This window comes from Aethalodelphis obliquidens, unplaced genomic scaffold (genome assembly GCF_003676395.1).
Source record: "Aethalodelphis obliquidens isolate GAN/ISIS:26980383/991018 unplaced genomic scaffold, ASM367639v1 scaffold38, whole genome shotgun sequence".
NCBI classification, from domain to species: Eukaryota; Metazoa; Chordata; class Mammalia; order Artiodactyla; family Delphinidae; genus Aethalodelphis; species Aethalodelphis obliquidens.
In genome coordinates this window covers 15568099-15594347 of record NW_020837982.1, presented here as the reverse complement: position 1 = coordinate 15594347, position 26249 = coordinate 15568099, and positions in this window count along the sequence as shown.

Genomic DNA, 26249 nt, shown 5'->3' with positions numbered 1-26249 from the left:
TTCCAACAACCCCCTCCTTGTATTCGATAATTTTCTAGAACGGTTCACAGAAGTCAGGGAAACTTGTGTTTATTGGTTTATTATAAAGGGTACAAATGACCAGCCAAACAGGGACAAGTGGGGAGGAGGGTGTGCAGAGCTTCCACGCCCCCTCTGGGCACACTGCCCTCCCACATCCAAAGCTGGAAAAGAGGTTTCATTAAGAAGAGTAGCATGGACATATATACTCTACCAAACGTAAAATAGATAGCTAGTGGGAAGCAGCTGCATAGCACAGGGAGATCAGCTCGGTGCTTTGTGACCGCCTGGAGGGGTGGGATAGGGAGGGTGGGATAGGGAGGGTGGGAGGGAGACACAAGAGGGAGGGGATATGGGGATATATGTATATGTATAACTGATTCACTTTGTTATAAAGCAGGAACTAACACACCATTGTAAAGCAATTATACTCCAATAAAGATGTTAAAAAAAACCAACAAAACACTCATGATTGAGTAAATCATTGGCCACTGGTGAGTAACTCAATTTCCAGCCCCTCTCCCTTGCATGGAGGTTGGGGAGTTGAGGCTGAGAGTCTCAACCCTTTAATCACGTGGTTGGTCCCTCTGGCAACCAGCTCCCACCCTGAGGCTGGTTGGGGACCACTAAGAGTCACCTCATTAGCATAAACCCAGGTACAGTTGGAAGGAGCTCATACTGTAAAACAAAAGATGCTCCTCTCACCCCTATCACTCAGGAAACCCTTGAGGATTTAAAATAAAAGTCTTGTGCCAGGAGCCCGGGACAAAGACTAAATATATATTTCTTATCATATTACAATATCGCAGCTTAACAGAAGCAACAGTATTCTCCTATCTGTTCCTACACTCAGTTCATTTATTTATTTATTGGAGTATAGTTGCTCTACAATGTTGTGTTAGTTTCTACTGTACAACAAAGTGAATCAGCTATACATATACATATATCCCCTCTTTTTTGGATTTCCTTCCCAATTAGGTCACCACAGAGCATTGAGTAGAGTTCCCTGTGCTACACAGTAGGTTCTCGTTAGTTATCTATTTTATACATAGTACCAATAGTGTATATACTTCAATCTCACCCCCCTTCCTCCTTGGTATCCATGTTTGTTCTCTATATCTGTGTCTCTATTTCTGCTTTGCAAACAAGATGGTCTATACCAATTTTTTCAGATTCCACATATATGTGTTACTATATGATATTTGTTTTCTCTTTCTGACTTACTTCACTCTGTGTGACACTCAATTTATTGTGACATCACATGTCACATCGTCTCTGGAGGACTCTACTGTGTGCACACTCAGGAGAGAATGAGAATGATAAAAGGTGAATAATGTGTTCCTGTTATTACGAAGATAATTTTCATCTCACAGATGCCCTCCAAGGGTCTCAGGGTCCCCCAAGGCTGACCAGACCACACGCCATTGAGAACGGTGCAGCAGAGGCATCAGCACTGAGAATTATAGGCTAAGGCTTTGAGATCTTTTGTCTTGATCTTTACGGTATTGTCCTTAGAAATGGATCCTCCAACAAACTGTTAAATATCGGCTAACTCTGTAAAAGTTGAATGAAATCCTAATTTACCTTAGGAACTGCAAACTCGTATATATAACGATTACCCACCCTTTCGAGTGGGACCCCAATGAGGGTCCTCCTGCCCGGTGTCCTTGGAGCCAACCGAACGAGACCGAGTTCGGTTCAGAAGCAAAGGAAAGCGTTGTTCTCGGATCAAAGTACGGACAGGTGCGTGCTTGCTCTAGAGCATGTGCTTCCCCGACACACAGGTGCAGGGCTGCTTTATAGGGCCTCGTGGGGAGGGGCGGGGTTCTGAGGGGGCGGCCTGAGAGCTCAGCGTCGGGCGCAGCGTCTCTGCACACGGCCCGCCGCCGCCATCTTGGGCTGAGTGCCGTGCGCGGCGCTTCTGCGCACGGCCCCGAGCTGAGGTGCGGGTGCAGTCGTTTCCCACGGGGAACTCCGGGTTGAAGGGCCGGGTGGGAGCCCCGTGTCCGCGGCCTTCTGTGAACGAGAGAGACTGGACTCAGCACAGAGGAGAAGAAAGGTTAGAGTTTGTTTTATTACCCATATTCTGTTTATCGCCGGGAATTGTTCATGGTGACGAAACTGCTGCTCAGCGTCTCTGGGACCGACCTGCCCCTCCCCCCCCAGGCCTCTCCTTCCGGGGCGTTTTCCGTCGAGTTCACAAACGGGAACCTTTCTCCACACCAGTGCCTCTCAGCGTGTGCACTGGTCCCCCCGGGGGACCCTGAGACCCTTGGAGGGCATCTGTGAGATGAAAGTCATTTTCGTAACAGTAGGAAGACCTCGTGCACCTTTCCTCATTCTCTCGGGAGGAGTTGCTCAGGCGCAAAATCCTCGACTTCTTTCCGACTCCCCCCTAGAAGGGCTCTGGCTGAGCCCCGAGCGTCTCTCACCTGGTGCTCCCACCTGTCCTCTCTGCTCCCCCTTCCCCGCCCCCAGGTCCATTCTCGACAGAACCGCCAGAGCGATCCTTTTAACACCCAACACCATGCAGTCTTCTGCGGAAAATGCTGTGATGCTGACTGCTTTCACTCAAAGCTGACGGCTTAAAATGCCCTTAAGGGCTTCCCTGGCCCAACCTTTCCCTGTATGACCCCCCCGGCTCCCAGCTCTCTCCCCACCACAGCGATTCCTCTCTGTTCCTGGAACACCCCAGACCTGCTTCTGCCTCAGGGCCCCTGCCCTGGCGGTTCCCTCTTCTCCCTCGTCATCGTCTCACTCCCTGCTTTTCCAGGCTTTGCTGAGATGTCCCCGTACCACTGTGTCCTACCCTGCCCACCCTATTTAAAACGGCAGGTTTTCCTACACTGGGACGCCTGTCACCCCCTTCCTGTGCTCTGCATTTTCTTTTCCATTTCCTGCCACGGCATTTACACTCTTCTCTTCATTTGGTAATTGTGAGTTGTTTATTGTCTGTCTCGCTCTGCTAGCACATCAGTTCCACATGTCAGGGATTTTGGGCAGCTTTCTTTCACTGATGTATCCCAGGAACCTAGAATGGTGCTTGGCACGCGGTAGACACCGAATCAGTATTTGCTAAACGAATGACTGCGTTATACACAAATGCCTCTAAAGAACTAGGATGCTTGGAATATTTGAAGCTGTGATTTAACTAAGACCAATCATCAGGAATTTGTTGAGCAAATTGATAATCAGAACTCTTTCCTTGTAAGCAACAACAACTCAAGTAAAAGCTTAAACAAAGAAAGGAAAAAAGAAATGTGTTCACTTATAAGATAATCTTCAGGCATGGCTGGATCCAGGAGTTCAAATGATGTCATTGGGATTCTGTCTCTTTACTTTCCTCTTCCTCCGTCTACTTCATTCCCAGGCAGCCTTTCCCTTTATGGTGATAATGATGCCACAGGCATCTCTAAGCTTTTGTTACCAGCCGCCCCAGCCACCCCATGCAAAGAAGTGTGTATTTATCCCTGTTGGTTGCGCTTGCTCCCAAGCTCTCAATGGCACAGCAAGGGAATGTGTATATACATCTGTATTTATTTCTGTGTCTGGCTCTGTCCTTGAAAACTATCTGTTCACTCTGATCCCTCCAGTTCCAACCCAACAGCACAGGGTTTATTTTAGCCTTCCCCCTTCATTTCTCCGATAGTGAAGCCAGGCCCCCATTTCCTTAACTGATTTACTGATTTGATCAGTGCTCCTGTATGTGACCGATTCCCCCTCACCCTCCACGGCCGAGTCTCCCCTCATGGGATGGCCTCCTCACCTGCTCAGACTCTTGCACCTCGGCCGCTGTGTTTCCCTCCTGTTCCTGCACAGGTGCTGGCCCTTGTTCTGACCCACTGCACAGCTTTAAGGCTGAATTGTTCAGGATGCGAAGGGAAGGGAAGAGGAAACAGGGCGTCTTTATCTTAATTTATGCCAGTTACCCCAAGAGACTCAGCACCCCCAGGCTGTCCCTGATTTCCAGGACGTGGAGCCCACGAGGCCCCGTGGTCAGTGAGGCAGCTTGCAGCTGCCCTTTGCCCAGCCGTGGTCAGGGATCCTCTCCCCCTTCCCTGGTGCGTTTTCCTCCTGGCTCTTGTTGCTCTCCCCAGTGTTGGTTGGATGGAGTCTTACCCCTCCAGTGCTCAGTGCTGTGCCTGGCACATGGAGGTATCAGGGAATATTTGCTTGATGAGTGAGTCCCAGGAGAGAGCCATCCCACGTGGACCGCGGTCTCCGAGTCCACCCCCGAGGGTGGTTGTCCTGGCCGTTCTGAGGCCAGCTAAGGCTTGCGTGCCCTCCATCCCAACACCCCGGCAGGTGGCCCTTCCTCTGGCCGGTGCAGCACCGGTGACATGGGAGCAGATGAGTTGAGGAAGCATAGTTAGCATCATTCATTGCTTATGTCGTACAGGCTGTGAGAACTAATGAAATTTTATGACAGACGGGCAACCACCAGCTTCCCCGTGTTATTTATCTTTCTCGCTTCTGGCTGGGAGCACTGGGTGATTTTTCATTTACATTTAAAAATGCCAAGATGACTAAGCGCAATTCGCCTACTCAGAAAACTAGCAAATTGTATCAATGCACAAGTGTAATGAATAATCATCAGGCATGAGAAATGAGGAGCCGTTAAGCAGGATAGTCTGTCTTATCCCAGTTCCCCTCCCTCCCCCCGCCACCATTTCCACCAGTTCCCAAACGCCAGGGACATGCATCACAGGTTTTTCCTTTGCTCATATCTGGTGTTTGCAATATGTGCAGTGACAAACAAAAGGTTCTTATGAGTTGTGACGCAGGTACCCATGGCTCAATAGATTTATTTGTAGCAACCTTAGAGGGATGATGCAAATAGATGTAATACATGGGGATTGGGGGGAGGGATTTTTTAAAAAATAGAAAATTTAACGTAAGAAGGCATGGAGGTCCCAGGAGACAGGTTAATCCTAGAGTGACAAGAGTCAAAATTGTGAGACTGTGTTTACATAACCAAGAGAAACCCGCCGAACGAATTAATCACAGAGACCCAAACCTGGGAGCTGTATGTACTTTGAAAAATTCTTTTGTATACACGGCTGGTTCTCTTATCTCCTCATTCCTGCAATGTTATCTGTGCTCCCATCCCCACCTGCTTTTGCAGGATCTCCAGCCTCTGCAGTTCCCTGCTCTCCACAAATTACTTCCCGGGGCGGGGTGGGGGGGGTCTCTAGAGGTATCTCACATGTGTTCACTAATAAATGGTTAGGTCTCGTGTAACATCTGCATTGTTTTTTTTTTCCTTTATTCTCTGCTGCTCCCGTGGGAGTTTGATGAGCTGTATCCTTAAGGCACCAGAGCATCAGCCCCTTGTCTTTCTTCTGGAGCCTTTCAGAGTCTGGAGAATGCTTCCTCTCCACAACCAGTGTTTTCCCAGGGATTTTAAAATTGTGCTGTTTGTGTTCCAGCACCTTCTAGATTTTTTTAGTAAAGAACTCTGGGGCGGGGAGGCAGAGCTGAAAGGCCAACATTATGCTCTTCTCGACACCCAAGCCCCTGCGTCATGACTAAGGCTTTGTGAGGGGCAGTGCTGCTCTGCTCGCCTTCTCTCTCAGGATGGGCTCCTTCCCAGAGGGCTCCTCGCGTCTTTGTGCACCTTGGCACTGGGAGGCTGGACGTGCCCAGACCTGCCTGGCTCCCGAAAGCGGGCACTGGCTCAGGCTCCTGGTAGCACATCTTGATTCAAAGGGGCGCAGTGGGGCTGGGAAGCAATTCAGACACAGGACTCGCCCTTGAGGACTTTATTACGTGAATAGACATGCAGTAAATAAGCAAGTGGTAGGGGAGGGAAAGCTAAGTGGGATGAGAGAGGCACAGATAACGGAGCAGAGAGGACAAAGCAGGAATAGCTTCATGGAGGTTTGCCTTGAGACACAAACACCTGGAGGAGGTGACTAGAAAGGAATTCCAGGAAGAAGGAGCGCAGGGTGGATATTCCCAGCAGCACAACGGGATGGCAAGGCTTCAGATGGGCCAACACCTACACTGCTGGAGGGAATGTTTGGGGAAGTTATGGTGGGAAGGGGGAGTGAGACTATGTACAGGAGACCCGTGGCCAGCGGCTGAGTCCTCTGTGTCTTATTTTGTATGTGGCAAAATATACCCAACTGAGATAATACACCAGATGGAGCCATCAGAAGCCATCGAGGAGCAGCAGGGTGTGACTCTGGGCCAAGCAGGTCCACCTGGGTCAGTGCGTGTTAGATGATAGGAGAGACTGGGGTGGGCAGACCGGTGGGGAGTCTTCTGCAGCATCAGGTATGGGTACAGAGATTGAAGCGTCTTCTCTCTTTTCAACCAAGAAGATGATGGGGTTGGGAGATAGAGCAGGCGGGTATTGAGGTGAGGGAGGAGAGAAGTCCAAGGAGACCCGTACACGAGCATTTAGGAAGAGAGAACAGCATGCTGTCCAAGAGGCGGAGCTTTTTTTTGGATGGAACTTGATGAATCACACCTTCAGCTTTTGTAAGTTGGGTGGGATAAAGACAATGATTCCCATTTTTGAGGTAGGAAAATTATGACACAGATTGGTAAGCGGAGTGTCCTTGCTCACAGGGTACAAGGCAGAGGTGACCCTCAAACCCAGACCTTTGGGTTCTAAAAGCTTTGCTCTTTTCCTTACAGACCTGCTAAGTAGATGTACAGAGAGGACAGTAGCAAAAAGGAGTCAACAAAAAGGTGTAAAAAATTATGCTATGGGTGAGGAAAACAAATGTATTGTCCTGATTCCTGGGAGAGCCATCAGGTAAATAAACTCCCCTGATCCAACCCAGTGAGAAATTTTCTGGGCAAGTGGATCCATAATCCCATGTAAGTCCCCTAAAAAGAGAGACTAGTGAGAAATCAACTCCAGTGAAAAACAAACAGAGGAAATAATTGTGGCAGGGCACTGGGCATTCCTCCCCCAGGGTCCCAGGCTGTCGTATAAGAAAAGCCATAAAATCCATAATAGAAATTGCTTCATCCAGAAGCTTCTGGAAGGTCCGTGCATTCATAACTAGGACGTCAGTAACAGGCCTATTGTTCTTGGTTATCCTCAGTGATAACCAGCTGCTTATGAAGCATCTGTTTTCTGAGAACTTGGACTCTGTCATGGTCTGTTTTACATCTGGGAATGAGGTGGTGGTATGTTGTTTTTCTCTTGGGTTGGTGAGGAGAGGTGGGAAGACACAGGCTTGCCAGTGTCCTGTTTGTCTTTCTGTTTATTGTTGCAACTGGCCTCATTAGGTCAGGCGAGAGCTGCCAACGTTTATAACTTTGGCTTTTCTAATTAAAGTTCCCCTGAAAAGGCTACCCCTCTCTTCTGACTCTCGGCAGGAATGTGCTCTCATAACACAGGCATCTGCCCCCTGGACTAACCTTTCTCGAAACCAGATAAACAGAGTAATACTAATAAAAATATCCATCTGTGCTTAAAGATAAATAGAGCATTAATATACCAAACTGAGATCTGGATTCTTTCGGAGCCAGCTTTAATGATATTAGACATCTGTTCCAGCTTGCTTTCCACTCATTTTCCATTTTACATGTTCTTACACGAAACCAACAGGAAAGCGGTTTGTCTGGGGAAAAAGGGGTGTCACTTGACCACTGTCCTCTTCTGAGGCCACTGCCCCCATAGAGGGTGAGACAGAAGTATAAACCGATGATGTGCCCTAACATTTGCCCCCCTGCTTGCTTTTTATCATGGATGTTAAGCATGGTGGTCTTTTTTCAATTTTATTCTTGGGTACCAGAATGCCAGTTTATTCATTGTCAACTGCTAGTAGAATTGTGGGTAGACCAGATGTACAAATGTTGGCGTGATAGAGGCAGTCATTCTTCTCCTGGAGTCAAGATGTGAAAGTATCTGAAAGCCATTTGTTTACCAGGAGACCAGAAGGTCTCAGCGTGGAAAGATGGAAGAATGATGGTTTCTCTTAAAGAGAACTGTACTTGGATGGTAGAAACCAGCCTCTCAGGGTTCCTTTAGCATTGTTAACACTCGAGAAGAATTGCAGGCAAGATGCTGTCGTAGGACAACTTTCTCCACTTAAGGGCAGACCTGTTGACCTGGGTTTCTTAGATGTAGTGCTAACTCTAAAGGGGTAGGAGCAAGTCAGTGGGAGCAGGGGAAAAGATGAATGGGGGCATTAAAAATTGCTACAGTGATGGGGCAGGGGTACCACTGACTTTTAGTGTCTGAAGACCAAGGATGCCCAAGTACATCAGCGTGAGGGGCAGCCTTGCCCAGCCATGTCCTGGCCAGTCCCAAATGCTGATGACACATTTTTGAGAGGCATCCACATTTTAAAATATTGGAAGCACTTTTTTCGAATAAAAATCTTATGTAGAATCCCCAAATATAAACCATATTAAAGAAGAGGTATTTTTTCCTGAAGGAGAGGAGGTCCCTGAAAATTTTGGGGGGGAACAGTTTAAGAATCACTATTTTAGGTGCTATCAGATGGGCATGCAGTTCTGATGTTTTCTTTGGTCCTACCATGTGCTAAGAATCAAGTGGTTTAAAATAATTTTCTAAAGCATAATTTTATTCCTCCTAGCATTTTATATAAAAGTTTTTAACTCTAGATAAAAATGGAAAGAATTATAAATACCCATACACTTGACACCTAGATTCTAAAATTGCCAGTGTTTTTCTCCTTTTGTCTCATCACTGTCTCTCCATATATGTTAGTTCATCTTACTTTTAAATTCATGTCAAAGTAAGTTGCAGACATCAGTACTTCCAAATGCGTATCAGGCATTAACTAGAGTTCCGTCTCTGTGTGTAGTTCTTTTTAAGTGATCAGATTTACGTACAATGAAATGAATAGATCCAGCGCATAGTTTGTGAGTTTTAAAAAATACAGTCATGCCGCTCAAACCCTTGTCAAGATGTAAAACATTTCCGTTATCTCTGAAGGTTTCCTGGTAGCCCTTCTCAGCTAGCCACACTCCCATGCTCCTCCCCTCATTCCTGGTGAATACTGTTGCAGTCCTTTTCACCAGGGGTTCGTTTTACCCATTCCAGAGCTTCGTTTGAATGGGATCACCACATCCGTACCCTGACTTCTTTCATGCAGCAGATTGTTTCTGAGCCTTATCCATTCTGTTGCTTTCATCAGCGGTTCCTTGCTTTTAATCCAGGGGGTGGTGGTTTTGGCTGTGGACTGAAGGGAACTCTGACTTTGGTGATTCATGATCCAGCACTTCCACACCAGGCCATTCTCATTATTTCTGGCAGAATTAGCTTTGTCTGAACAGCGGCAGACAGTCTGTCAGGAGGGCTCATTCAGGCAGACCAGCTGACAGCTTGCTGAGAGCATCCTCGTACCTGGTGTCTGAGTGGGCCGGGCAGGCTGGTCGGCATGGCCCAGCAGTCACACCCACCCTGGGCAGAGCCAGTCAGGGGGCTTGTGGCCCTTCAGGAGCGCTGCTCTCTTCTCTTCCCCAGAAGCCAGAAGATTGGGCTGAACCCTCAGCTCTCTAGAGTTCTTTGTTTTTTTAATTGTGGTAAAACGTATGTAACATAAAATTTATTATTTTAACCATGTTTAAGCGTACAGTTCAGTGACGTTCAGCATGTTCACACTGTTGTTCTACCATCACCACCATCCGTCTCCAGAACCTTTTCATCATCCCAGACCGAGACTTTATACCCAGTAAAGAGTAACTCCCCAGAAGAAACAGTGACACAGAGAGAACAAGCGTATGGACACCAAGGGGGAAAGGGGGGGATGGGATGAATTGGGAGATTGACATTATACACTATTGATACTATGTATAAAATAGATAACTAATGGGGGAGAACCTACTGTATAGCACAGGGAACTCTACTCAGTGCTCTGTGGTGACCTAGATGGGAAGGAAATCCAAGAAAGGGGATATATGTGTACGTATAGCTGATTCACTTTGCTGTACAGCAGAAACTAACACAACATTGTAAAGCAACTATACTGCAATTAAAAAACAACAACAACAACTCCCCATCCCCCTCCCCCAGCCCCTGGCAACCCCCCTCCTACTTTCTGTCTCTAGGAATTTGACAAATCTAGGGACCTCATAAGTGCAGTCATATAGTATTTTTCCTTTTGTGACTGGTTATTTCACTTAGCATAGCGTCTTCAAGGTTCACGTTGTAGCACATGTCATAATTTCCATCCTTTTTAAGGCTGAGTAATAGTTCACTGAGTGTACAGACTACACCTTCTTTATGCATTCATTTGTTGGTGGACATTTAGGTTGTTTCCACATCTTGCTTATTGTGAGCAATGCTGCAGTGAACATGGGAGTGCAAATGCCTGTTTGAGTCCTTGTTTTCATTTCTTCTGGGTATCTATCCAGAAGTAGAATTGTTGGATCACATGAAATTCTATTTTTAATTTTTTGAGGAGCCTCCGTACTGTTTTCCACAGCAGCTCCACCACTTTATATGCCCACCAGCAGTGCACAGCCTTCCAGTGTCTCCACACCCTCGCCAACACTTGCTGTTTTCTTTGATCATAGCCATCTGGATGGGTGTGACGTGGCATCTCATGGTGGTTTTCATTTGCGTTTCTTTAATGACTAGGTAGGGATGTTGAGCATCTTTTCACGTGTGACCTATGCAGATTTTACCTGAGGGATATTCTAAGCGGGACCCGTGATCAAGGTCTAGCAGGACCACACTGAGTTTTCTCTTTCTTTCCAATGGGACAAAGTCTGGGGCTGATTATCCACTGAAGACACTTAGTAGCCATCTTTATCATCATCACCAAAACACACAGTGTGGGTAAAGAGATTCATGCTCTACAAAACTCCTTCTCCTACATTATGTCATTCAACTCTTGGGGCAGTTCTGCAGCGTCCTCCCTCTGGGCCGAGCACCTCCTCCAAGAACTCTCCCAGGGCTCACCACCCCTTCGTCACTTCGCATTGTAAGACAGGAGCCGGAGGTGCCCCACGTGATCAGAGGAGTGGTTTAGACCTCTTTGGCAGAAAATCCAGCTCTGGAAACAAAGTACTGGTTTTGGAGTTTTCTTGAAATTAGCCCATCTGTTTAAGGCTAACCCATGGTTGCCTGTGCAGGAGTCATGGGAGATCCCATGTTTCTCCTTTAATGCCATGTGTCCTCTGTCTGACACTGTGATTTCTCTTAGTGGGCTAGTCATTGTCACTGTTGCTTCATCGGGGGTTCCTGAGAACCCTACTCTGTTAGTGTGTTCTTTCAATGGGTTTTAGTGGTTCTCCCTCTGGCAAGAGTGAAATTTGTGCATTTATTCACTCATTCATTCAACCATTGTGTATTTATTGTGTGTCCACTGTGTGGACACACAATAGTAGTTACTATAGTAGTAACTACAGTAAACACTGGAGACACAGTGGTGAACAAACAAGAGATAATGTCTGGTGCCCTGGATCCAGGGGACTTAGATGGATGGGCCAGGCAAGACCCACTTAACCACAGAGAAAACCCTGCAGGGCAAAGGGTGGCCACTTGGGACAAACATGCTTTTTCCTCTGCCAGAAATAAACAAGCTAAGTTTGAGGCAAGAGTCCAGAGTTCCAACAGTTACACTGTCCGAAGAATTCAAGGACCCATTCAATTTTTATCACACTGTCTGTCTAACTGCCCTTTAAGTTCAGGTCTTACCTGCAGAGCTGGTGGACTCTGGGTGCCTTGGTGATTGGAGTGTGATCTGTGAGGCACTGAGAAGAACTTTCCAGTGGCTTGAAATTCCTTTAGTGGGGGTGTCAGATATGTAGGAAGGCTTTGTAGGGTACCTTGAGCCGTAAGTGGAAAACTCCACTGAGAGACAAGGAGCAGCTCAGAATCACAGCGAGGTGTAAATGACTTGATTCACTTCTCAGCAGACGTTTATGGAGCGCTCACTGTGCTCAGTGTGGACAGATGCAGAGCTCTCTCCCTTCACGGATCCCTCTCGCTCTCTCTGTATAGAAGCCAGTGAATATAAAAGAGTAAGCAATTAATATACAGAAAAAACATTCAGAGATCAAGAGCCACGAAGAAACTAGGAAATGCCACCAGGCAGAGAAGGATCAGGAGTGTAGACGCGCCTAGGTAGGGTTGAGAAGCAGGCTGTGAGACGAGGTTGTGCGGGCACGCACTCGAGTGTGAGGTTGTGCCAGGAAGTACCAGCGGAGGAGTGGGGAAGTGGGCCGGGAAAGAACACAGCTGGCAGAGGTGTGATGCCAAACAGGTGACCACGCAGGCGCTGGGGAACCAGTGATGTTGGAGCTGCGGGACCAGGGCGAGGCATACGGACTGAGGCTGCTCCTGGGGCCATCAGTTCACTGGTAGGTCCAGCCGGGCCTGCATCTGGGCAGAGTGGGATCCAGTGGTCAGAGTGGCTCAGGGGGAGTCACTGATGCCAGCGCCGGGAATCTGGCCTTGTGCATGGGCAGCGTTTGCTTTTTCAGGGATGACATTGCTGGGCTTGTTCTGCAGATAACAACAAACAGGAGGTAGCCGTGGAGAGATCTAGGGAGAGAGCATTCAGGGCAGAGGGAACAGTGTGTGCAAAGGCCCTTTTCTTGAGAAAGGATGTGATGGCCAGTATGGCTGGAGGTGAAGAGGGAGAGGCAGGCTGGGCTCCCGGTCCCCGCACGGCAGTCTAAACGCAGTGGAAGCCAGCAGAGGGGTCTCGCTAGCATGCCTGCCTTACGTTTTGTTACCACATCTTCCTTGTTCGATCAAGTTTTCATAGTGTGGGAACGGACTGGTCACTTGGAGTAATGGGAAAAGAGCATCTCAGGCAGCCCAGGGCACGGAAGGCAGAGCCTGAGACAATGAGGACAGCACCGCCCGCTCAGAGCTGTGGGAAGGGCCTCTGTGATGCAGTGCATCCTGCTCTCAGATGAAAGCAGCCCAGGCGGGGACCCTGGCCTATTCTGAGGATGGCCAAGCCTCGAAGAAGAAGAACAATTAGAAAGTAAAAGGATTGGAAAACGGGGAGTTTCCAGCGGCCATTTCTTTGTGTCACTCATGATGCATTTTGACAAAGTGTGAAGCAGGGAAAAAGCCGCGGGATTGCAGGACTGCCTGGCTGGGCCCGCCGAGCAGCCAACAGAGCTCCCCTGCTCCAGGCAGCGGGCTCTCTGCTCCGGTTGTGGATTTGGAGCCGAAGCATGCAAAAAGAGATTACAGTTTAGCATTCACTGCGTGCATTCAGTGAAAAATGAGACTGTCATGCAGGCTGGGACTCAATCTACCAGGAAACGGTGGACGCGGGAGCCCTGGCTGCTGAGCAGACGATAGATGGAAAACGCCCAGGCTGGAGGCTCAGGGTTTCCATAGCTCTGGGTGAGAATTTCTTCCTTCTGGCTGTTAAGTCCATCCTTTCTTGTGTCTCTGACCCCACGATATTTCTTTTCCTTTTTGTTTTTTTTTCCTCAGCTTTTTCTCCATTAAAAATGTGTTACCTGGGTTTTAAAATTAGGTAAATGACATGAAGAAGGCGGCCCTTTCAGTTCTGTGTCAGAGGGGGGAAGAGGAAGGCATTGAATCAATTCAAACCAAGACAGTACCTTAAATATTATGTAATTGTTTGGAGACTTTAAGCCTCCTCCAGTCCAAACCCCTCCTTTTAGAGACGAACGAGCAGAGGCCCAGAGGACCCAAGTGACTTCCTCAAGTTCCCATGGCCTCTGGGTCGGCAGAGCCTCAGTCAGAGCCTAAGTCTGCGGACTTTCATGCCAAGACTCTTCCTGTGACACCCACAGACTTAGTTTTCTCCTTTATTTGTGGGGAAACTTGAGTCACTGGCAGAGTTTATTCAGAGTGCAGACAGTCAGAGCCTTTGGTGTGCGACCAAGCTTTGCTCCTTTCCAGATGCCAGGGCCGTGGAAGGGACGTCATGGCCCATTACCCCTGCTCTCTCCTTTGTGCCGGCACAAATGCCATGCCACGGCCTTGGCACTGGGGCTGCAAGGGATTGGGTTTGGTGCCCTAGCGGGGCCCGTGGCTTCAGGACAGGGGTCCCCACCCTCAGAAGAGGGAGTGAGACAGGTGGGCTATAAAATGTGCGGTGGTTCAGGCTGATCGTCCAGACCCCAGACTTCCTGGTTTTTCATCTTGCCTCTTACTTGCTGTGTGAACGCGGACTGTTTGTTTAACCTTCCCCCTGTAAAGCAAGGATGCAGATATCCACACCACTGTAGTAGTTATTTATTGCTGAAGAGCCTTGCTACTACACACACAGTGGCTTGAAACAACACATATTTATTGTCTGCAGTTTCCCTGGGTCAGGAATCCAGGCGCAGCTCAGCCAGGTCGTCAGCAAGACTGAAGTCAAAGGGTCTGGCAGGGCTGAGGTCTCATCTGAGACTTGACTGGGGGAGGATCCACTCTCAAGCTCACTGAAGGTGTTAGCAAAATGTGTGACCTTGTGGTCGTAGGACCAAGGGACTCATTTTCTTGTTGGCTGGTGACCAAAGGCCATTTGCTTTCTCAAAATCAGCCGGGGGGCGGGGGAGAGGCTCCAGCAAGCCAGGCACTGTAATCACACACATGTTATCATGTCCCCTCTGCTGTATTCTAGTGAGTAAACGCAAGTCCCAGGTCCCACCCACCACTCACTCAAAGGTATGGGTGGGGTCATGACACAAAGGTATGAACACAGAAGATGGGGATCCTGGGGTCAGCTTTAGAGTGTGTCCACCACAGTGCCTCATAGGGTTATCGTGAGAAGGCAATGAGTTAACACACATCACGCCCTTAGAAGAGGACCCTTTCTCAGGAAGCACAGTGAGTTGGTTGTGGTGGAGGTGGTGGTGGTACCATCATCAGAAGAAGATGCCTCTAACTTGTACTTGCTCTTGGAAGGCCTTTGAACAGTCTTTAGGGAATCCGGGAAGACAGGATTCAATTTAAACAAACACCTACAGTAGTTAATAAATGAAAAAATTCCAGTAACCACTCTCACTTAATTTCATTTTCTTGGTTGGCGATTGCATGGCAAGTGGGAAATATGCAGGGTGTGGAGTTTGAAAAGCAGTGAGTTCGTAGGCAGCTTTCTCTGGATTACACAAATGTTGTCTGTCATCTTCACTTTCTTCTTAAGCTAGACTTTCCAAATTATTGTTTTTTTTTGTAATTACGAGGTTTATATATTAAAGAAGTATGTAAGGTAGTAAAATTGCCACTGTTTTGTTTAATTTAATTTTTTTATTGAAGAGGTATAATTGACATATAACATTATATTAGTTTCAGGTGTACAACATAATGATTCAATATTTGTATGTACTGCACAATGATCACTACAGTAAACCTAGTTAACATCCATCACCATACATAGTTACAGAATACTTCCATTGTGATGAGAACTTTTAAGATTGACTCTCTTATCAACTTTCAAATATACAATAAAGTATTATTATCAGTAGTCATCATGCTGTGCTTTACATCTCCAAGACTTATTTATTTTATAACTGGAATTTTGTAGCTTTTGACCCCCTTCCCCCATTTCACCACCCCCTCCCACCTCTGGCAACCACCAATCTGTTGTTTGTACCTGTGAACTTGGTTTTGTGTTGTGTTTAGATTCCACATCTAGGTGAGATCATGTGGTATGTGTCTGTCTTTGTCTGGCTGCCTTCACTTAGTACAGTGTCCTCAGGGTCCCTCCATGTGGTCTCAGTCCAAGTTATTTTTGATTGATTCACCCCATTGGTTAAAATGTCCTATCATGCATTCCAATATATGCATCTTTATTTATATTGTAAGATATGCACAAAATAGAAATGACAAGAGCTTGAGATAAATTAGAGGTAAGCAGTAAACTGTCTTTCTAATCCTGAAGGTTTCCAACCATCATTAGCTCTTACTTCATGGTACTTTGCATGAGGGTTGTCATCAGCAACAGTGGATGTACATTCATATTTCAAACTTTTGTCAGATCTCATTAGCCCTATTTTGGTTTTTTTCCTCCTAGTGTGGCTGACAGAGAGCTCAAATAGCAATGAGAGCTGCTTGGCCACTGTTGCTATGAGTCTACATTATCAGTATTATCGGTAGTATCTTCAGTCCCAGTATCTTTGCAAGAATCCTTTAGGCCACTGGTCTATTTTGTAAGCATTGGTTTGGGCTGAAATAAATCATGTAGTCATTAAGTTAATTTTACTGACCTCATATGAACTGTGATACCTGAAAGTCTGCTTAAAGTATAGATGAGAGAGGACACCTCTTCCTGTTGTGGACCCGTGTATCAAATGAGACATGTCCCATCTTACATAGTGGGCTCATGATGGTGCCAGAGGAAATCTATATGTTGGAAACCAGAAAACCTTAATTTTTTTTCTTTTTAAGGCAAAAATAAATAATTTTACTGTATTGTTTCTATACACAAATGCATAATCTTATACTCCCTTGGGAGATGTACACACAGTTTGGAGACCCCGCTTATATCTCACACCACACAGATATGTCTGCCTCCAGAGTGATTTTTGGCTTTATTACAGCTGTGTCTAGAAACGCCTATCCCTCGATGGTTGGCTGAGCTTTTTGATGCTCTCATCATACACCCACAGCAGAACTGCCAGGTGACCCTGAGCTCTCACCCTGGTGGAAGTGTTTTAGAAAAGTCTGCAAAGTTTGCAGATGTGTCTGGGCCACGAGCCGTGAGGATCCATCCCACCCAGGCTTTCTGAGAGAGAGGAAAAATGCTGGCAGCCCCAGCAGCCTGCAGGGGCTCTTCCGCCATCCCCGTAAACAGGGTTGAACTGGCCTGCTTTATCTCTCTGTGCAAAATGCAGATTTAATAGGAAAGCGCCCTCGGAGTCACTGCTGCCATGTTGGATCTCCGGAGGAATTAGGGATAACAGTCTAATAACTGTAGAAAGAGCTTAGGCGCTTTGCTGTGTCGGGTGTATCTGAGTTAGCTCCTGAAAAGCAAACTCGGGACATTAAACCCTTTTATCGCCCAGATAGAGCAATACGGGGAAAATCCACTCCTTGGCAGGAGATGAGTTTACTAGCACCTGAAGGGGGTGTGTGTTTGAATGTGATAGGAAGGGAGCATTTGTCAGAGCGGAAGGTGGATCAAAAGGCAAATGAATTCTTGGAGTTAAATAAGGGCTTTAATTTATCCCACTTTGAACTGCTTCACCATCAGCAGAATGTGCTACCCGAAAGCCAGCCTGTCTTTCCAAGGTCTGTGGCTGGCACAGGGGTCTCTGTCTGCTAACGCTGCATTTTAAAGGAACAAGCAGCATTAGGGCAGATGGCCTAAGGCTGAGGAGGCAAGATAAATGTCTATTTTGCTGGGCCGCAGAGTTCCTTTTGCTAACCTGTTCACCTAGCAGTCTGCAGAAAATAAGAGATTTAGACAGAGCTGGTTCCTTTCATATTACTTAGGTGGACCTGAAGTTATCCAGCCAGACAGAGGATGGACAAATCAGGCTAGCTTAGCCCAGTGATTTCCAAATATGGGTCCATGGAGTTCCAACAGAGGTTGCCTTCTGTGGAAGACTGAAAAATGGCCACAGGTTTTATCTATTCCTGTGTTCATACCTTTGCAGTGCACCACCGCAGTTCCTCCCATCAAGAAGTGGAGACTGCGTCTCTGCTCTTTGAATCCGTTGAATGTGTGGCTTGTCTTGGCCAGTGGAATGCTATCAATTGTGGTACAAGCGAAGGCTTGAAAAGCATTTGTGCATTAGACTTCCCTCCTGAGGCTCTTAGAAACCATGAGAAGGCCAGGCATGTCTGTAGGATGATGAGAGACCCAGTGGTTCTCTCATCTCAGCTGGCCAAACCCTGTAAGCAGAGCCGCCTAGCTGATGGGCAGCAGAGTGCAGATGCCAGAATGACCCGAGCTGCAGTCTGCAGAAGAACTGGCTAGCTGAGCCCAGCCCAGATTGCTGACTCCCAGAATCGCCAGCGAAGTAAATGGCTACTGTCATAAGTCATTAGTTTTGGGTGGTGTGTTGTGCATCAAAAACTAACTACAGGCAGAACTAGGGAGGCTGAGGGGCAGTCAGTATTCAGGGTTCCCAAATTTGGTTTCATGCAGAGTAGCTGTGATTTGTTTACTCTTTCATTTAAGCTCTTGATGGAGTACAGTATTTTGGGGCTAGTGGCAGAAGGTGGGGAGCCTTTGGTCTTGTCTACAGCATCCCAGAATATTCCTGTTGCTGGAGCCTTGAGCTAGCAGCCCTGGAGCTACCACTTCTGGTTTTGTCATTTGGAAATCTGGGGAGAGTTTCTAGGGATGGCTGATCTGTCCCCCAGTTAAATCATTCCCTTGTCATTCAAAGGGCTGCACACCTAGTCATCTTCGTTTAGGATCGGTTCCTACCAGGGAAGACAGGAGTGACTCAGCCGTGGATCTGCTGAAAGCTGTTCAGAAGATCAGCCGTGTGACTTTGCTCAGTTAAACTTTCACCTTTTGATTGCAGCCGTGGACTATTCCCACAGTCATATTACACTGTTACTAATGCTCTAAGATAGCATTTACACTTGAGGAAAGTGGGAGGTAGACTTCCTTTCGGAAGAAGTGAACCAAGAGAAAGGTACAATCTTAGGGGTCTCTGGACAAGGGATACGGATATTCAGTCCTCGTGTAACGTCTTGCTGCATAGGCATGCCATACTACCAGCAGTCTTTAAGTTATTGTATAATAGTCTGTGCAAAATGGACATGAGTAACTTTCTCTTATCTTCCTTTATTCCTCCTTCTTCTAACAGGGTCCCACTATCCTTCCTTCCACTGCACACAGTCTTAGTGGGACTCCTGTTGCAGGTGCCTACTCATCCCCGGTCAAGGTTGGCACGTGGTCCAAGCTCAGCCCATGAGATGCTCTCATCTAAGAATCTGAAAGTTAAGCAAATGACACAATGATAGGATTGTGGCTGACTCATACTATTGAACGTTCTCTGAAGAGCCTGTCAATCTGGTCATTCTTCTGTATGCTCAGGGCTGACCCTGGTCCTGGTCTCTTCTAGGTAGATTTCCTTCAATTGTGAGCTACCCATATCCTCCCAATAGATGCATTTTTTGCTCAGGTTAACCAGAGCCAGCTTTCGTTGGCTGCAGCTAAAGAACACCGATTGATATACTTTTCTTAGTCAAGGTTAGCATCTGTGGTAGTCACAAGTAATCTGGTTTTCCTCTCTACCTGGACATAGGGTCGAATGGCACTTTCCTGCCTTCTTTCAAATTAGGTGTGGCCATATCATTTTCTCTGGTTGTAAAAATTGAGTGCAAATGTCATATACAGGTAGAGGTTTTAAGAGCCAGTGTAAGATAGACCCCATTCTTTTCCTCCTGCCATGGTGATTATGGGTGAACGTAGCAAGACAGAGCCTCTGTTAAGCCTCAGTTCCCAAGTGATTCTGATAAGCAAAGCCCTCTGCTGCTTCTCCTTTTACCTGCATTGGGCGTACAGTGAGTGAGACAATAACCTTTGTTTTCATGAGGCCCTGGGATTTTGGAAATGCATGTTACCATAGTGTAGCCTATCCCATCTTGGCTTGTAAAGCACCCTATTGGACAAGTCACAGCCCATATTAGTAACGCATCATGCAAACTACCCTCGAATTTCTCTGCTAGTTTGCTGGATCTCCATTCTCTCTCAGCCAAGGATGGATAGGTTTATACCTTTGAGCGTCTCATTATAAGGCAAGAATATTCTAAACATAACAACATTCACTCACTCCATAAGTACATATTGAGTGCCTGAACATTGATTTTATTATTGTATCAGGTGCTATGAGAGATACAAAGGAAGAGAACATACAGTCTGAATGAACTAATAATCCAATTGGAGAGACCAAGACTAATACGAACTAATATCAAAGAAAGGCAATAATATAAGAAATACTGTAGGGAATCTGCAAATGCCTATTTAAGTGGTAGGGTCAAAAGGGCTATGAGACTTAAGATAGAAGAGAAGAATTTGCTTGAGGGCAGCTTTTCCAATGAGACAGAGATCTGGCTGGGTCTAAAAGTTTGGATTAAAATGGAGAGGGGTCTTTCTATAGAGGGGAGACAACATAACCAAAGTTATAGAGTGAGAAAAACAAGTTTTGAAAATCAGTTTAATTCAAATGGAAGAAAATTGTAAGAGACAAAATTAGAAAAGTAATTGAGAGCTGGATTAGAGAAAGCCTGGAGTTAGTTTAGGAAATTTACCCCAACTTCAGGAATCACATTCAGAATCCACAAGATGGGCAGGAAGAAGGGAAAGGAAGAGGACTTCCAGAAGTCCCCAGCAGGCTTCTTCTTCCATGTCATCGACCAAGCTGGTATCTCCTGGCCACTCCTAGCTGCCAGGGAAGGCACGGAAAAGCCACTAAAGAGCTTTTCTCACCCCTAGAATGAGGGTGGGCAAGGAGGAAGGGGTCTGAGACCAGGAATAGCCTTAGAGAAATGAAAGCATCTGCTCCTTTCCTTCACGCCATCTCACAGGGATTGTTATTGCTGTGTCATTTCATTAACATAGAAATAGGATGTCATAATGAAAGATCAAATAGGTACAGAAAGTGAGTGCCAAGAATATCCCAATATGTTAACTGTAATACTTAAAAATATTAGACACAAGGACGGTAAACTCTGTAATCATTAGAGACGATTGCCCAGTAAAGATGGGTCTTAAGCTGAGCTGGGGGAAGCCTTTAAAAGTGTACAACGTAATCCCAGCTCTGGAAGGATTTACAGTCTATGGTGAGGTAAGTCTAACACACAGGAGACACGAGTGAGTAAGGCAACTCATAAATAAGCCCTAAAACCAGAGGGCATAGAAGAAGTATTACAGAAATGAAGAGAGGAGAGAATTAAGGATTAATTCAGGGTTAGAATCTTTAGGGAAAGGTCCATGGAAGAGGTGATTTTTAGACAGAGGCTTGAGAATCCGGCAGCATCAAGACGGGAAGAAATGGCTCTCCGGCAGGCTCATGTGGCAGGTACGAATCTTAGTTTACATATTTCAATTGTGTGATGAATGCAACTTGGATTTTTTTATAGCTCAATTTATTTCAGTTCCTACTGCCTGAGTATTGGAAATACGATGCCTGTCGTATTTTAGGAAATAGGAGTTGCATTGAGCTTTTGGGGAATCACGCTCTTACTGTTATCTGTTACACAGCATTTGCTGAGGTGTTCCTTATTTTTCTTGCACAGCTCCATCTGGTCCAGCAGGCATTTCCATAACTTCTATGCCACTCCAGGGTGTATGTGACCCATTTTTCATCTCTGTTACTAAGGCAGGTTCTGGGAAACTCTGTGAGACTATATAAAACCTATCTACCCTGACATACCACACAGCCTCTTCCCTGGGGACTTAACAGCCTCCACTGGGCTCTTCGCAAAAGCGATGCCTCTGCCCTTTCATCCTGCCTCACCTTTCTAGAGGTGTTTGCTTCTCTTGGGATTTCCTTGGGGTGCATTTGTTCCCCCTACATAATCTGGAATTCAGCAGTATGGTCACATTTTAATAATACATCCAAACTGAAATTTTACATGTTTTATTTTAAAAAGGTGTTTTAATATTAAACATTTCAAATAGATAGGTAGAGAGAATAGCAATGAACCTCTGTGTACCTATGTCACCCAATTTCTACTATTATTAACATCTTTCCATTCTTAGCACAATATTGTAAATCAACTGTACTTCAATTTAAAAAAATTTAAAATTTAAAAGCAAAAAAAACCCCACCAAAAACCCAAACGGCTTTCCATTCTTGAGAAACAGTTACATCTTTATCTTCAGAGATAGAGGTAAATTTTCTTGAAGCAAAAGCTGTTTTTTTTTCCTCCCAGTGAAATTTTAGTTAAATTTGGCCTCTGTGTCTAGGCTCAGAAATCAGTTGAACTGAGGTGGTTTTCAAGGTTAACTCTAGACAAAGTCTACTGTTCCATTTTCCCGGCACTAACTTGCCGACTCAAGCTGTGCTGCCTGCTTTTCCTCCTTGTCTACACAGGGGCCCGGTGTAGCTGTAGCAGTTTTTTCCCTCAGTGTCCTCTATGAAATGGTTGTAATGGAACTTGGCTCCGAGGCCAGCCAGGTAGCATTCCCCTGCGTGGGGACTCCTCAGAGACCATTATATATAATCACGCACTGTCACAGGCATGACATGAATGATTATGCAAAACTTTACGCCCAATTTCCAAGTGGCTCCACAATTTGACAAAATGATGTGGCCATTTGTGAAATGCAAGCAAATGAGGGGAAATGGAGGGTATAGGATTTCTGCAGAAGTGACAGACTCATCCAGAAGCAAGCACTCTTCCATTTGACAAACCATACAAAGCAGAAATTTCTACCCTGATTGAAGCGGCCTTCTACAGTGTGAGTTTATGCCCAGCTGTCGCTGGGAAGAATTTTGGATTAGTTTTAACCGGTGGTGGCACTACCAACCTGGGCTCGTTTGGGGTGGGATGAAATTGTGCATGTCCCCCACTCTCACAGGAAGCAGTTCAGGATGGGGGTAAGGCTGCCTTCAAGCTCCCAGCAGCTGGCCACCAAGTGGACACACATGTCTGGTCACTGCACGTATAGGCTCGTGCTCCCTGGCTGGCATCCCCCGAGCTTGTCCACAGTGGAAATCACAGTGTGATTTTATTCCTGCGCCCAGACCTAGGAGTAATTATAGGGGAAGACTATAGAGGTCAGGGCATTCAGATTTAGCAGCATTTACTGGGTCCCCTGTCCTAAGCCACTTCATATACATGCTCAAGCAGGTGCATGCCCTGGGTTGTGCAGGGCAAAGCCGGGCGAATGACTTTCCCTAATGATGGCCAGCAGGCCACTTAGCAAGTATACCAGGGATGGGTGGACTTCAGTGGGGGCAAAATCTGGCCTGGTCACTAGGAGGCAGCTCTGAAGCATTTCTGTGACTCTGATACATTATTGAGCATGTCTGGGCCTCAGTTTTCTTACTTATAAAACAGGAAGACAGAGTAGGCCATCCTGCTCACACCTTTCCGAGATTGAAAATGTTAGCATTCCGTGGTTCTGGGCTATTTCCTGTGTCCTTTCTCAAGGCTGCTAGTGAGGAGCTCCTAGGCAGGGCTACTCCTTCTGTATGTGGTGACGTGGATTTAAACAAGAAAAGACAAGAAAAAAACCAACATCACGGGAAGGGAATTCTCCTTTTCCCGATACACGGACCCTTCCCTTGCTTACGTGTCCTAAGTTTGATGTGACAGTTGAAAGAGTCAGCTGTTTTGAATTCCTGTCTTTGGCTCTTTAGTGGACCTTCAGGGAGCAGAGGTTTTTGAAAGTCACGGGTCTTACTCAGGGTCACAGCAGCTGAGTGGCAGAGCTGCCTGCACACAGCAGATCTGTGGGAAGATTTCTGGGGATGCAGCCCAGAGTTGAGTCTGATTCTAGGCAATAAGCAAACCCTTCATCTACTGACAAAATGCTTGGTCTTGATAAAGCTCATCCGTCACTATGTAGACAGGGTCTCCTCTTCTCCCATCCACACCCACCCTCTGAATCTGGGATCTCTGTTTCCAGCTTTTCTTTTCATGGCATCAGGGACTAAAAAGGGCTCTGGGGAGATGAAAATGTCCCCTGCTTCCTGCTTGTTTCAAGGGCCAAGGTGCAACCATGCCCTCTGATTCATACACCCACCCACGTGGGAGACAGGGCTGTTGGGTCACCTTCTGAGTCCTTCAAATGTTCCTGTAAAGCTCTAACTATAGGGAACAAAATGTGGTTTCTTTTCAGTTGTGACCTGGAGGCTGGTCGTTGTGCTCAGTGGCGTGTGGTTTTAATTAATCTTCAGCATTTGAACTTTAGCCAGGCTGATGGGGACCCTCAGCCAGAGCTGCGTATCTGCAGATGCTGGGCAGTTTGTGGATGTTCTACACGAGCTGAGAGTTTTCAAGTTGGGCCTCTTTTGTCTTCTACAAATGCCACTAGTGGGGGTGGGAGGAGTAGGAAAAGCAAGTGACTTGATAACATCTTTAGAAACCAAGTAAGGAGCCATTAGGAGGACTAACAATAAATAAATGCATTTTCCATTCAGTGTCTCTGTGGCAATCCAGACGAGCATATGACTAGGAAAATGTAATGAAAGCAATTGTAACTCTTTTGGTGGAGAGGTAATTACAGTCTAGGGCAGCCTGACTGATGAAAATTACACTGCTTATAATAAATTGCCACACAGCTAAGTCTTTTCTGAAGTCCTTAGTGTGATTTGTGTTTGTGCACTTACTTAAAACAGCAGGGAACAATTTATAAACATGAGCCTTTTTGGACACTGCCAGGATCGGCATTTACGATTAGAGAGCCTGTTTAAGGTTTCCTGATTTATAGAGAATAGATCATATTTTCCCAACACTCTCATGCTCAGTTACAGACCTGCATGGTGCATTTGGTAACTTAAAAGCAAATTTAATCCTTTTTTTTTTTTCTTTTCGTATTTGTGAGCATGCCAAGTCAGGAAAACATTTTCTTTTGGACTGAGGAGAAAGATGTTTCAAAGACAGCTTACTATTGATGGTGTCGATGGGGGTGGGGAAAAGTATCGTGCCTGTCTGTCTTCCCCTGATATAAACATTAGGGACTTCCTTATGGAAATAAAAGTCACTAGGCTGAGTACCTGAGTCCCCAAGCCCTTGTCTCAGGAAAGTTCAAGAGGCCAAATAGCTGTAGTGTCATTGCCTTTCAGACCACAACAGCCAGTGTGATGGATCAGAAGGAGACTTGGACTGGAAGTCACGGGGCACAGATCCTATACCCAGTTGTGCAGTTGACCAGCTTCATGATCTTTGCCAAATCGCTAAGTCTTTCAGGATTTTCATTTTCTCATCTTTCAGATGAGGGTTGGACTCTTTGGGGTCTAGGTCCCTTTGGACAAGAGGTCAATGTTTCCGTCCCAGCTCAGGGGTTCTCAACCCTTGCTGCCCATCACAAACACCTATTACAAATCCTGAAGCCCAAGCCCCAGTCCTGATTAATTACATCAGAAGATCAGGGATGGGTATTTATATATTGAAAAATAAACGATACCACTCGGGTGGTCTAATGGGCAGCGGTGGTTGAGAGCTCTGCTTTATCTCTTTGAAATGTCTGGAAGCCTGATGGCCAGAACCAGGGCAGGCTGCGCCACAAGAGCACATTGCCCTGGTCCTTCCTCAGGGGTCCTAAGAACCACATCAACTTCTGCCATCCTGATGGGAGCAGGGCCCAGGACCCACTGCTGCCTATTCTTGGACTTCTTTCCACTTGAAACACTGCAGAAGATAAGCTATTGGAGTGGGGCTCCTAGGACAGGTTTTTGGTGGCCGCACAATTTGGAAGAGTGGTCTCGGCAGTCGGCATTTCAGAGGCTTGAGACCCACAGAGAAAACCAGACAGGCCAGGTGCTGAGCTGGGTCTGGCCGTTGAGCGTTCAGCAGCAGTGATTCTCCATCCACCACCATCTTCCTGGCAATTCGAGGAAAGTGATACAGTGATGGGTGGAGGCCAGTCACCCTGGACACAGGAGTTGATGGTGCACATCTTCACCCAGTGCTCTGGGTAGTAACATCATATTGGTAGCTTGAACTTGGCCGTGTCCAGGTGTGTTTACAGAACAGAAATTGGCAAATGCTACAAATCAGCACTTTTCCCCGTAAGCTGGTCATTAAACATTTGTTGTCACATCTCTGAATTGAAGAATTTAGATGCTCCCTTTCTTCCCTGGCAGCTGGGACCTCCTCATATACTCCTGGGAAGAAAAAAAGCCCAGGGTAAATGCTTATATATCAGTTTTGCCTCTTGCTGGCAGGTCATTACACATGGGGAAGGCAGTAGCCTTATGTTTTGCGGGTCTTGAACTGTATGAAGTTGCCTGAGAGAGTGAGTTTATCCTGAAAAGAAATAACAGGCATGATCTTTTCTGTGGACCAGTTCAGTTCATTGGGGAGATCTAATATGAACAGTGACACCTGGAGCAGTGCTTGCCCAGGTGTGGTCCCTGGACCCACATCATCAGCATCCTGGAGAATTTGCTAGAAATGCACAAATTCTCAGGTCCCACCTTAGACCTACGAAGTCAGGAACTCCAGGGTGGGGCTCAGCAGTCTGTTCCCACAAGCCCTCCAAGTGATTCTCATGCAAGCTAACGTCTTTAGAACCCCTGTTCTAAAGAGATGCATGAGAGACCATAAAATGATGTAAAAATTCTACAAGGGCAGAGTCAAATAGTTGTGACACAGCTCATATGGCCTGCACAGCCGAAAATATTATTGGCCCTGTACGGGAAAAGTTTCCCAACCCTGCTTTTGGCTATTATGC